General features: G+C 50.0%; 1 protein-coding gene across 1 annotated transcript in view; it reads right to left on the minus strand.

The window, feature by feature from the left end:
- The window catches only part of Galnt2 (polypeptide N-acetylgalactosaminyltransferase 2), a 132019-nt gene that overhangs the window by 37789 nt on the left and 80221 nt on the right, over nt 1-14009 (minus strand). The gene's annotated exons all lie outside the window — the stretch shown is intronic.

Raw genomic sequence — 14009 nt, forward strand, 5'->3', positions numbered from 1 at the left:
TGTTTCAAAATTAAAAGCAAAAACAGGGCTGGGGATGTAGCTCAGTGGAAGAGTGCTTGCCTAGCATGAGCAAGCCCGGGCTCAACCCCAGTACAGTGCAAAAACAAAATAAAGAAAAATAAAGCAGCGTATTAGTGCCACGCAGGCTAAACCATGTGGCAAAATGAAAATGTTACACAAGGGGTGATTTTATGTTGATAACGATCTAACCCATGAATATATCCTCCCCATATGCCAGATAACAACACTGCAGTAGGTTAAACAGATGTTCTTGAAATAAGCAGAACCCGGTGATGACAGAGGGGAGTGTAGACTGACAGAGGATCCAGGTTTCCAGTGTGATCAGCCAGGCTGCAGCAGCAGCAGCAGCAGCAGCACTATTTTGCACTCTGAAACAATTCTGTGTACTTTAAAATGTGTTGAACATACCTAGAAAACATGTAGAGGAAGGAGACATGGAGGCTGGGAGTATGGCTCGGTCAGTAAAGCGCTTCCACACAAACCTGAAAACTTGAGTTCAATCCCTAGAACCTATGGGAAAGCCAGGAGCAGGTAACCCCAGCACTGGAGGAAAGAGGGTGGAGACAGGCAGATCCATGGAGTTCACTAGCCAGCTAGTCTAACCAACTCAACGAGCTCCCGGTTAAGTGAGAGACCCTGTCTCAAAAATAAAGTGGAGAGCAGTTAAGGAAGATACCCAACCTCTGGCCACTACAAGTTGAAGACAGGTGCATGTGCACCTGCGTGCGCGTACGTACACACACACACACACACACACACACACACACACACACACACACACACACACACAGAGTGAGGACATTAAGACATGGCCCCTGCAAGCAGGAATGTTCATGCTACCCCCACCTGCTTAGCTAGAGGTGTGCGATCTCTCTGATTCTGTGTTTTCTCACTGACACGATGCAGGAATAATAATGAATGTACCTACCTCTAAGGCTGCTGTGGGAACTGAATGAGAAATGTGTGTCAAGTGTTTAGCAGAACATCTGGAACAAAGCCCCAACCACAGAGAGCCAGAGATGATGATGCTAAGGCCACCAGTACCCGGCAAGAAAATAACATCACGAAGCAGTAACATCTGCCTCTCAAGTGATAAAATGAGGAAAAATACCAACAACTTAAGTTTAAACAGACAGGAAGGGAAAAAAATTCATTACAATTGTGAAACTGTTGCCTAAACACACACTGGATTAAAAAAAGAAACTCAAAGCAGAGCTCCAGACAAGTGGGAAATAACAATATTTTGGTTATTTTAAAGTAGACTTAAAAATAACAAATGATAACACTCCATTTCATAATACAAGGAGAGACTCAGCACTGTGTCAGCTAAACACAAAGACAGCACTCAGCACCCAGCACTCAGCACCCAGCACTCATAGGGTGGGTAGGTGGGAGAAAGCACTAAAAGGCTGGCAGACCAACTGCACTGGGGTTATGAACTTCCCCATGGAGAGGTGAGCAAACATCTGTTCACCCCAATTATGGCACCCACAGCAGACCAAATGTAGGTGGAGATCTGGTGAGTTTGGGGTAAGTTACAGGAATGTGGGCAGTTTCCTGGAAGCTATACAACTGAAGAGGTCTCCATCCCTTCAACTTTTAACTGCTCATGTATCTTTGCAAGCTCCTCCCAGGGAATGTTAAAAGCCTGATCCTGGCCGGGCGGTGGTGGTACACGCCTGTAATCCCAGCACTCGGGAGGCAGAGCCAGGCAGATCTCTGTGAGTTCGAGGCCAGCCTGGGCTACAGAGTAAGTTCCAGGACAGGCACCAAAACTACACAGAGAAACCCTGTCTTGAAACACCCCCTTACCCCTACCCCCACCCCCCAAAAAAAGTCTGATCCTGTGAGGGTCTTGGAGTAATCACAGCTGCTGGGATTTCAGAGGACAGTTCTGCAGAGGGACACACACAACACTAGAATGCATATGCAAAGTAGAGTCTGTGCAGAACCCAGGGGCGTGAGCAGGACTTCCCCTTCCACTGTGGGCAAATCTGAGAGAAATGGGAGCTTGGTTCTCAATGAGGGAGAGGGGAAAGGAAGAGAAGGAGGACACACTTGTACACATGGTGAGACACAGAGGTTTCATGGCTGCTAGAGACCCCAGTGCAGGCCATGTTTGGCACTGTCAGGAGGGTTTACAATCTTCTGGGAGGACAAAAATCCCCAGAGCTGTTCAGGTACAACAGAAAAGTTTACCATATGTCAACATCTATGAGCAATCCTTTAGAAGTCATCAAAGGATTAGCATGTAAAACAGCTACAGGTGTAGACGATGTTCCCAGATAGAGTTTAAGAAACAAGCCCTTTGCAAAGAATCTTTTTTTAAGCACCTAAAGAGATGTATGCCTTTGTCCTGCCTTCATGTCTCAAAGTTTATTAACAATCCTGAAACTGAAGAAGAAGAAGGCAAGGGCGTTGGCCCCAGAAAGTCTGAATTAGGAAGTTAACTCAGAGCAGCAGCCTTGATCAGCACAGACAGAATAAACGCTGGGACCCTGTCAGAACCAAACAACACACTGCCCTTCCAAATGATATCTTCTTTCGAATCAGTGAGCGAAAGACATTATTACAAAATGTTCACTCCACATAGTCAGCACTGCAAACAGAAAGGGACATCACAGTCCACCCCAGAGAGCTACTTATATGAGCAGAGCTGTGTGGCACAAAGCCACACAGAGCAGAAGCTACAGCAACAAGAAGACCCCAGGAACCGCTTCCCACACGAGGCACAGGAGCAGGTGAGCACTGGCTGGCCTGGCAATAGCAACAGGAGCATGGGGACAAGTCTGAGGGACATTACATACTTTTCAGCTTCCTGATGTGGCTTCCTTTTTGCTTTTTAAAAACACAACAGATGCACCTACTTTAAAAAAATGCTCTCAAAATAATAATTTAAAAAGCAGTCTAAGAAACCAGGAGTATTTAGAGAAAGGAGGACAAGAGGAGGTTGCCACACAAGGCTGTTCCACACAAGATGTAACAGATCCAGCTCATATCTGCCCGAGATAAGGTCCACGGCAATGGGGGCTGCCACATCCTTGTCACCAACACTGTCACTGCCACCATCTTACCCTGATTTCCACTGGCACTGCTAAGCCCAAGCATGAGACAGGGTAAATCCTCAGGTGAGGACATGGAGCCTCTATCTGAGGACACCACTGTGTGCAAGCCTCCAGGGGGCATGCCATGCCAGAGGAACTAGAGACTTGGGTGGCTGAGGCACTTTGCTAGTGGTCAGAACAAAGAAAGGGGCCATTAGCAGGCAGTGATCAAGGAAGACATCAACATGACGTCCATCCGAACCACAGGCTTTCCACCATCCCTTAGAGGAGATGTTGGCTGTTCTGTGCAAACCAGAGCGACCCTATAAAAACCCACCATCCCTTCTCTTCTCATTACCTAGTAAGGACCCAGTTTTCCATTACAACTACATCATAACAGAAAGGAAAAAAAGCTATGGGTGGGTAACTCTTATCGTATTTGGCAGCAAATTTTGATCCAATCCGAATGCAGGAGAAGGGCCTGGAATGCTGGCAAAAGTCCTGCATGCAGAAGCAGTGCAAGCCCCATGTGTCTGCACTGCGCCATCTGCCACCTATGCCACACATGTCAGCCCTAAGAGAATGACCAGGTGCATGGGCAGGCCCAGGCACCAGTGCTCTTACTGTACATTATTTCACAGGAAATAATGCACCCCTCTACCTCCTGTTCCCTCTATCGGAGCACACAGCACCCAGGGTGCATCCTGGGAGCAGAAACCAGCTCTCCAGACAACAAGCCCCTATGCCCTGATCTGTGATCCTCTGGAACGGAGGAGAGAGAAACACTTCTACTTCGGGCAAGCACCCAGTATTCTGTGACTGTGGCACAAACGGGCCTAGATGGGCAGGGCAAGCCAATAGTCTCACATTGTGCCTCATTATCTCACTTCCTTATGCCCATGGCATGTGCATACGCATGCACACATTCATGTATATATGTATATACACACAGTATACAAGTATATATACATACATTCTAGCTTCCTGTGGTTAGCTGGATATAGTTAAGGTAAATGGCTGTTATATTGTATTAGTCTGAAACTTTTTTTAGACTGAAGTGGGGGTTCTGGGCACTCATGGACTCCATCACCAAGACCCAGTATCTCAAGAGCACATGTCTACAATAGAGACTAGACAGGTATCATTCATTAATCAATGTCATTGACTGCTCACCAGCAAAAGATGATGTAATTCTAAAACGACATTCAAGTGTGGAATGTAGGCCAATTGTGCCAGAAAGGCAAGACCCTTATATTATTTTGTCACCTTCCTATACTACACGAAACTTTTCCATTTCAAAAACAAATGAGCAGGGCCTGTTGCTATGTATCTGTAAGCCCCGCTAGGCTGAGGCAGAAGGAACTCAAGCTTAGGGTCCATCTCAGCTACACAGTAAGTTCAAAATCAGCCTAGGCAAATGAGACCCTGTCTCAAAACGAAAAAGTGAAAAGGAGGGCTGGAGATGTGCCCCAGTGAGGAGCACTCGCCTCGCATGTGTGAGGCCCTTGGTTCAATTCCAGTACTGCAATCAAACAAACAAATAAACAAACATCCAGTTGCTCCTCTGGTGATGGCAAAGTGAAGCCTCTCTAGTGGGCTGATGGTAGAGGATAGCTTGTATTGACCTTATTTATCAAGCCATCCTGCTGAGTCTGCTTTTCCTGCTCCGATCCCCTTGGTAGTTGGCAGGGTCACGGTTTCAAAGGTATTCCCTCAAACTGTTTTTCTGTTGATGTGCTGCAGAATGAGCCACATACTCATGAAGCAGCACAGCATACTCAGGGTCTGTCCGCAAGGTCAGCTTGGCATGCCACATGAGTCAAGAACAAAGCTTCCCAGAGCACAGCTTGGTCTACTCAAGCTGATTCACACAACACAAGTGGCTGGTCACAGGACAGCAAAAGATCAACACCTCCACAGTGAGGGGTTCACAAGCCTTTTCATATTTCCACAGATGTCCAAGCTCACTGACAGCACCAAGAGACAGTCACAGCTACACTGTGACTGCTTTGCAAATAAAAACTAAGGGTCCGAGATCATCCCCGCCTTGGTCTCAGAGTAACAAGTGACAGAGCGACTGACAAAAGTCACATCATCCGTCCCCATGTCCACGACACTTCTGTTAACTCATTCACTCGCATCAGAGACAGACACTGCCGCTCAGGGTGAGATGTAAGAACCGTTAATTTCAGGCTGGATTAGGATTCCAAATGAAACACTCGGGTATTCCTCTGCATTTAGTGACAATAAACTCTTTTGCTCTGAACAAAAGTGCTCATGGAAAGCAAAGAGGTAGGGATGAGATGCATAAATTGCCTTCAAAATTCTGGAGAGACAGCAGGCAGCCAGATGCACCCGAGAGTGGGAACAGGTAGACAGATGCACCGGAGAGTGGGGCCGGGTAGACAGACGCACCGGAGAGTGGGGCCGGGTGGACAGACGCACCGGAGAGTGGGGCCGGGTGGACAGACGCACCCGAGAGTGGGGCCGGGTGGACAGACGCACCGGAGAGTGGGGCCGGGTGGACAGACGCACCGGAGAGTGGGGCCGGGTGGACAGACGCACCGGAGAGTGGGGCCGGGTGGACAGACGCACCCGAGAGTGGGGCCGGGTGGACAGATGCACCGGAGAGTGGGGCCGGCTGGACAGATGCACCCGAGAGTGGGGCCGGCTGGACAGATGCACCCGAGAGTGGGGCCGGGTGGACAGATGCACCGGAGAGTGGGGCCGGGTGGACAGATGCACCGGAGAGTGGGGCCGGGTGGACAGATGCACCGGAGAGTGGGGCCGGGTGGACAGATGCACCCGAGAGTGGGAACAGGTAGACAGATGCACCGGAGAGTGGGGCCGGGTGGACAGATGCACCGGAGAGTGGGGCCGGGTGGACAGATGCACCGGAGAGTGGGGCCGGGTGGACAGATGCACCGGAGAGTGGGGCCGGGTAGACAGATGCACCGGAGAGTGGGGCCGGGTGGACAGATGCACCGGAGAGTGGGGCCGGGTGGACAGATGCACCGGAGAGTGGGGCCGGGTGGACAGATGCACCCGAGAGTGGGAACAGGTAGACAGATGCACCGGAGAGTGGGGCCGGGTGGACAGATGCACCGGAGAGTGGGGCCGGGTGGACAGATGCACCGGAGAGTGGGGCCGGGTGGACAGATGCACCGGAGAGTGGGGCCGGGTGGACAGATGCACCGGAGAGTGGGGCCGGGTGGACAGATGCACCCGAGAGTGGGGCCAGGTGGACAGATGCACAGGAGAGTGGGGCCGGGTGGACAGATGCACCGGAGAGTGGGGCCAGCAACTTTTGTTGCCCTCCCCTCACCTGTGAAACCACCAGGGCAAAATACATCCAACAGAGCAATGACCTTGTGGACAGGAAAACAACTCAAGTTTTGGAGGTACCCTGGGGGCTGGGGAGGCCAGAACTCAAGTAAGGACTTAAAAACAAAGGGACTGAAATTAGGGTGGGAATCCTAGGGGCTGCTTCCTGGAAAGAGAAAGACCTGGAAACTTCCAGACCTCTTCCACTCAATGGAACCCAGCCCGTGGTTCAGTTCTGCATGGTATGAAGGTGATCTGCCTATCTTAGCTAAGTATATCTTCCTTAGGAGATGGGAACAGCAGGTATAGCCTTCAAATAGCTCTACACCTGTTCACTACCAGAACGCAGCGATTCTACATGGGAATTCAGCAGACAGATTTCAGGCAGACTTAATACTGACATGCAGGAGTCACTGAGCAGAAGCAGGCTACATGGAGACAGAGGAATAAAAATAAGAACATAAGAGGGCAGAGGGCCAGTGAAAATACCCAACAAGGATGTGATGAGGGACTTAAGAAGGGGCACACAATGCTGGTAGAAGGGAGGTTACAGACACTCATATCCCCCAAACCCTTCAACCCCCCAAACAGCTTAAATAACAAAAAGCAATGTCCACAAGTTGTTATAAATTACTAAAAAGCAAACATGAGAGATATATCTTAAAATCTAACTGTAATCAAAGACAAACTGACCACAAAGAAGTCACAGTTAATGCTCACCAGGAACAGTGGGAGAGTAACAGAGTAACTGGAGGGCAAAGACAGACAGATGCAGAAGCAGCAACTGCCATCCAAGAGCCCTGCACTCTGAACTGGGGCAGCAGAAGCATCTCAAAAATGAAAGTGAAACAGACGTCTTCAGACAAACAGATCAACAGATCTACTACCAGTGAACTGGTACCAAGAAGAACCACTGTGACATGCTTATGGGATACAGATGTACAATGGTCCCAGGAAGGAAGAGGAATGAGGATAGGAACACAAATGTTGGATGAATCTGAAGGGTATTTACTGAAATGAAGGACATTTAAGACATCCTGAGCAGTTCTGTCTGTCCCATATATACACACCCTTCTCATGGGGTGGGTGATGTGTGTGTGTGTGTGTGTGTGTGTGTGTGTGTGTACAGAAAACGGTGTGGGGAGGTGTCTGCTCCAGAAGTAACAAATGCTCATTCATCTTGGACTCTGCTAGTTGATCACAGTTGAAACTTTAACTAGATGATAAGACGGAAGCACTCACCCAGAAGGAGGATACATGGAAAGGATACAGCAGGCAGGACTTGGAACACAGTGAGATACTGGCCTTAAACTCAGTTCTCCAGAGCACACATCAAACACACAAGGACTAAATGCTCCTGCCACAAGACAAAGCTTGTCAGAGCAGATGGAAGTCCAGAAGTAAATAAGAGGCCACTCTACACACTTCACAGAGAAGGTTCGAGAAATGTGCACAGAAAACAAAATGAATAATGCAGAGACTTCATATGACAAGGGTGTCAGCCCACCAGGACAAGCAGAAACTTACCAGCAAATCTCAAACAAAAGCACAGGGATTCAGGTAAGTGTCCCCAGCCCTGGTCAGCCTTAGAAAGTGATGGTTGCTCAGCCATGAGCTGTTTAACTAGCTGTAGAACTAGGGGTGTGGGGGTGGGTGGGAGATGTACTCACTGCTATCACGAAGCCCAGGACCCAGGAAGAAAGGAAGGACCAAAGAATAAGAAACCAAATCTGCATTACTGTTTTAGCATCACCTATTTCTGCCCAGCATACCAGATGGAGAAACTGAGCCACATGTGTAGCTAGGCATGTGGGGATAAGCTTTGTAACCCTGCTGAAAATCTTGGAGGCGGTGACTCCCTGCAGGCCTTTAGAGAGGCTGGCACAGTCCAAGGGAAAGTGCTGCCCAAGCCACACATTGCCACGGCCATGTCCTTTCTCCAGTGCCTGTCACACCTCAAAGGGTCCAAAGGGGAGGGTGCTTAGACAGGAAAGTGGCCAAGAGCAGGCTGTGGCCAGGACATAAAGGGAACCAAAAGGAAGACACACTGATGGATGGCAGGCCCTTCCCTGCTGGCCTGGAGAACCTGAACTGGACAATGATGGCCAGCCTTCCTCCAGCTTCTCAGATCCCTCCATCTGTGCCAGAGAAACCAGTTTCCCTTGGGAGTGAGTTCAGCTGCCAGCTGTCAATATTCACTGCTTCCTGATTCTGGGTGCATTAGGTCACATGGCAGAGGCCCATGACTAAAGTTAGGACCATAAAGGATTCTGGAGCATGGCAGCAAGGCCGCTGCACCCAGCAACGGAGCACAGAGAGGGCCCTGAAGCTGGGTGCTCAGACTCCTGTGGGCACTGGGTTTAACCGTGGCTTGGTGTTCGTGGCATACCGCAGACATATAAATAACCTCATAACCCTTCTGGCTTCCCAGGGACAAGGGCTACTGAGATTCAAGGTGGTACCCTAAAGGTCCCAGTTGCCTACCCTGGCCAAGACCTACTGGTGGTATTTGTCAGCCGTCGGTTACTATGACAAAAGACCCACAGAGTAAACCCAAAGAGGGAAAGGTTTATTTTGGGCCCCCAGTTCTAGAAGCTTCAGTCCATGGTCACATGGCCCATCGCTGAGGGTCTGTGGTAAGGGAGAAGCGCAGAGTGACAAAGCTGCCCACCTATGGCTGTCGGGAAGCATGGGGGAAGCGGAGGGAAGTGGAGTTATGCAATACAGAGTCCACAGGGCCTCACTTTCTTCAACTAAGTCTACTTAGTAAGTTTCCACCCCTCCCCCCAACAGCCCGACAAATGGTGAAGCCATCCACAGTCACTACCTGGACAAAGTCAGAGTCCTCATGATCCAGTCACTTTCCCAGGTCTCCACCCAGCTCACTGGGGACAACCAAGCCTTTAACACACAAGCCTAATCCAAACCACTCCAGAGAGGGAGAGAGGGATGGGAAAGCCACCTAGGCTTGCTTACCCACCAAGGCCTAATTCCAGTTTGCCGCCCAGGTGAGCTCTGAGCCAGGCCTTTGGGGAACTTAGGTATGAAGTCTCCAGAGAGACCTATCTACCTCACGCCAGTGTACACTGAGTGAGAAAACTAATGCACACGAGACTGAATACAAACTGTGAAGGCTTGCCCTGTGCTTCGGCCAAACTCCACCTCACAGGGCATGGGGCCCGCAAGGCCGATGCCTAACAACATGAAGCAGGAGCACACAGGTGGCTCCCCCCCAGAAAGGTGACAGCCCTCCAACTAAAAGATGTTAGCTCAGCAGTACACATAAGATGTTGCAAGACCAAGCTCAGGGTGCACTGGTCCCTCAGCTACACTAGGAACCAAACTGCCCTCACCCAGGTCTTACGCCTCACAACGGAAAATCGTACGTAAGTCCCATAATGACCATCTTGCCAAGGCCTCACTCACTCTGTGCTGGCAGGCTCCTGAGAGCCTTCTCCTGGCATGAGCAGTGTTTACTCTCCAGAGGGACACTGAGAGTCGGGGCTATGTCTAGACCACAGTTCCAATCCTGGCCGTCCTCTCAGAACATGGTCAACACTGGTGACCCAGGGACAGTAAAGTAAGCACAGCCAGCAAGCCCAACACCCAACTAAGCTGTAGTGTCCTGCTGGAAGCCAGGAACATCTTCAAGAGAGTGTCCTCCCCGAGGGCTGCGAGTATGACCTCTTTGTTCCCAGCCAGACTTTCTGAAAGTGGTTGTTTAAGTCAGAGCTCTCAACACCCCAGGGCTGAGCAGCCACACTGTGCAAATCGAGCAGCGGTGAGACGTTCTAGTCGAAAGCCGGCTGGACAAACAGGTTTGTCACTTGGGCAGCCCTCCTCAGGGGCACTCAGCAGGACACCCTAATCTCAGGACCATCTTTTAGTGCGAGATGCAAGCACATTTCAAAGTCCCAACATCTGAAATTCAAGAGAAGAAGAAACAGGAACAACCGTGAAACTGACTTAGCAGAGGAAAGCCGGGGAATCTGCCTTCACCAAACACATTTCATTTTCATGGGATTTGATGAAACAACACAAAGGGGGGCTCTTGGCCAGGAGGAAAAAGAAATCCCCGACAGTGTGTTTCCATGAAGGCTTGTTGGTTTCCCAACAGAAAGGACTTTAAAGTAAACAACCTCGAGCTCCTGGCAGAGAGGAGATACCCCAAAACTTTGAGTTCTGCTTGGAAGCTGCACACTGTCCTCACAGAAGCATTTCTAGATGGCCACACAAGCTAAGAGACCTGGCTGGCTCATACCCCATTGCCGAGGGGTACGAGGAAGACTCAAGTATCCAGAGACAAGGTGCTCTCTGACTCATTCAGGACCTGCTGGGCCACCTCTATCCATGGCTGCCCATACAGGTGGCCTTCTTGGCTGTCTGCTTCTGTTCTGCCAGATAGTTTATCTCATATGGATCTTCCTGTGATCAAGGGTTGGCACTCAGTATGGTCTCCTTCTGGGCTGGCAGATGGCCACCTTCCCACCATATCCTCTTATGGCCAAGGGGAAGATCTTACTCTTAATTCCTCTCAGTCTCCCTCACTCTTACCTGTCCTCTTCCTTCCCTCTGTCCTCTTATTGGGATACCTGTCCCACTGGATCAGGACCCCATTCTCAAAATTTTATTTTACCTTAACCATATCTAATAAAGAACCTATCTCCAAATACAGACGCATTGGAGACTTGGGATTTCAACATGTCGATTCATCCATAGACACCCATGCTTCTCCTGGCTGCTGGCCAGAGGGAATGAAGAGTTCTAGTGGGGTCCTATGAGCCAAAAGCACACGAAAGAACCAGAGTCACTTTGCAGGGGACAGAAGTCACAGATGGAAGCACTGAAAGAATCCAGGGCATCAACCCAGGCCCGGAGGGTTCTGGACACCATCTCTCGAATCTGCTTTCACAGGCCTGATTTCTGCAGTGTGAGGGCTTCAGGCCACACAGGAGGGCACCGCAGAGTTAGAGGTCAGACACTCAAAGGTCGTATTAACACTGCTCTCCCAGAAACTGTTGGGGGTGGGGCAGAGAGAGAGCCTGGTGTTCTCCACTGGTGCCATGAGACGGCTTCCTGGGGCCAACATCAGGAGTGGGCAAAGTTCCCTGGCAGGGGCTGTCAGGCTCTGTGCAGATTTAATCTGCCTCAGTCTAACCAATGGGGAAGGCTCCCAGTGGCTGCTGTAACACAGGCCAAGGAGGCCAACACAGGCCAGGCAGAAATCAATCAACCCATCCTGGGAGAGGCAGTCCAAGATCGGCTTAGACAAACAATCATTCCAAAAATATTGAAAAAGAATATGTCTGTAGAGTTTGAGGGAATTTGAGAAGCTCACAATGGAGGCAGCCGCTGAGAAACCAAGTTCCATGCTGACAAGCCCCAAATTGCACCTTTTCCTGCTCAAAGAGGAGTGTGCCATGGTGAAATCTTGGTGGGAAAATCAGCTCAGCAGCAGCTGGTGACACAAAGCTCAACGATCACACGGAGATTAAACTTCAGTCAGCTCAAGTAGCCAGGTGACATTTCTACCGTAACTCCGCTGGGCTCTATTTCCAGAGGCTGAGACTCTGTATCAGTTACCTTGTCACTTCTGTGACCAAACATCTGACAACACAAGGAAAGAAGGGTCTATTCTGGCTCACAGTGCAGTTTACCATGGCTTACCCGTGAGGCAGCTGGTCACATGACATCTGCTGGTCACATGACATCTGCCAGGAAGCAAAGAAAGATAAATGCTGGTGCTCACCTTGCCTTCTCTTTATTCAGTCTGGGACCCCAGCTCATGGGTGCTCACATCTGAGGTGAGACCACCTTAAAGAATCTAATCTAGAAACTCCCTTGCAAATGTGGCCAGAGCCTCCTTGTCTCCTAGGTGAGTATAATCCTGTCAAGTTGATAAGCACTGACCCTTCCAGCCTTACGTCAGCAGCTCCTAATCCAGTGCCTCTGAAGAAAATTTTGCATGTCCCATCGTGGCTTGTGAGGATCCTGAAGTGAGTCTGAGGGGCATCTTGACATCACATGTTATTAGCTGGAGAAAGGGAATGAGGATACACTCTAGACCATCCGTAATGAGCAAAGGGCTGTCCCTAGACATGCACACACCTGTGACCATGTACAGGTCTTCGAGGTCAAGGCTGTCACTGTCTGAAACTCCACTCAGAACTCCCAGGAGCCCTGGGACCGAGGCCCACTGCCCTTGTTTTAGAGAGTGAAACAGGATGGCTATAAGCAGAAAGACAACAAAAGAGCTGAACAGAACTGCCTTTAAGAGAAGAAAGAAAAAGAAATGAAGTAAGGCAATCATCTGGTGTGGCTGGAGGATGAAAGTTGACACCATGAATCTGTTTCAGTGTGGTTACATGGGTCACATAGTAAATAACCCACAGGCTTTTTTCCCTGGTCCCAAAGGACAACAAAGCTGTGTTTTCTATATAAAAACTGTTTTGAGTACCAGTGCTGACCACTCCCCAAAGATGGCGGAGAAGGAAAAGACTGCACCCCTAGCAGTACCCACCACCGGATGCTAAGACAGGCAGGAGGGGAACCCTCCATCAGGGCACAGCGCTGTCTTCCAGTCCTTTAGGTCCATGTGTTCCTGCCTCCTGCTTTGCCATCTTCGGTCTCTGGACTCTGACGGCAGATACGATGAACTTAACAAAGCACACTTGTGGTACTCGGTGTCCGTGCGTGTCCAGAGATGACTGGCACCTGGATAGCAACCAGGAGGAAGACCAGCCCAGCACGTGTGTGGTAACACCTGACAGGTCCCTCTTCCTGGGTGTCCTAGATCCCTGTCCTGACACCTGTAACTGGCATGCAGAAGCAGAGATATGGCTCCCAGGCGGATGGTGTAAGCCCTGGCAGTGCTTCTGAACACGCACAGACCCAGAGTGCACCCAGTCTGACCACTGGCACATGTGAGATCCACAATATGCCCCACTCCCCAAGAATTCAGTGGCTCTGGAAGCAACTTCGTTCATAGAAAGATCCACCTACTCAGGACAACAGCTGCCCTCAGGGTTCAGAGGTATGAGAAGTGACTCCTCATTTCTCAGTGATCCCAACCAAAACCAGCCCACCACAAGGTGCCAGAGTGGACAATGCTTGGTCAAGGTTTCTCCAGTCAAACTTCAGGGCATGGAGGAGAGGACCAAGGCTGTGGAGATCTCTTTCCTTATAAGTGGTGCCAGACTAGTCTTCAGTGCCTGAGGATGCCTTGAGCTGAGCTTGGTAGTCAGCCCACCCTCCACCCAAGTCTTGAAAAACAAGAGAGTGTGTGACGGCCCTTCCCCATTAGTGGCGGCAGTGAGAAACAAGAGTGTGATGGCCCTTCCCCATTAGTGCCGGCAGTGAGAAATAAGAGTGTGACAGCCCTTCCCCATTAGTGCCGGCAGTGAGAAATAAGAGTGTGACGGCCCTTCCCCATTAGTGCCGGCAGTGAACTGCTGTCACCTGTCCTGCTCCTGGCTCCTCCCAACTCTGCTGAGAAATTAACCTCTTCTCTGATTTCCAGTTCCCCCACTAGAGATGGCCCAGTAAGGGGAAGTTTAGATTTTCTTCCTTCCAAGATTGTGAACGGTGTTTATGAACACAACTTCAAAATACTAAATGATC

This window comes from Peromyscus eremicus, chromosome 5, assembly GCF_949786415.1.
Source record: "Peromyscus eremicus chromosome 5, PerEre_H2_v1, whole genome shotgun sequence".
NCBI lineage: Eukaryota > Metazoa > Chordata > Mammalia > Rodentia > Cricetidae > Peromyscus > Peromyscus eremicus.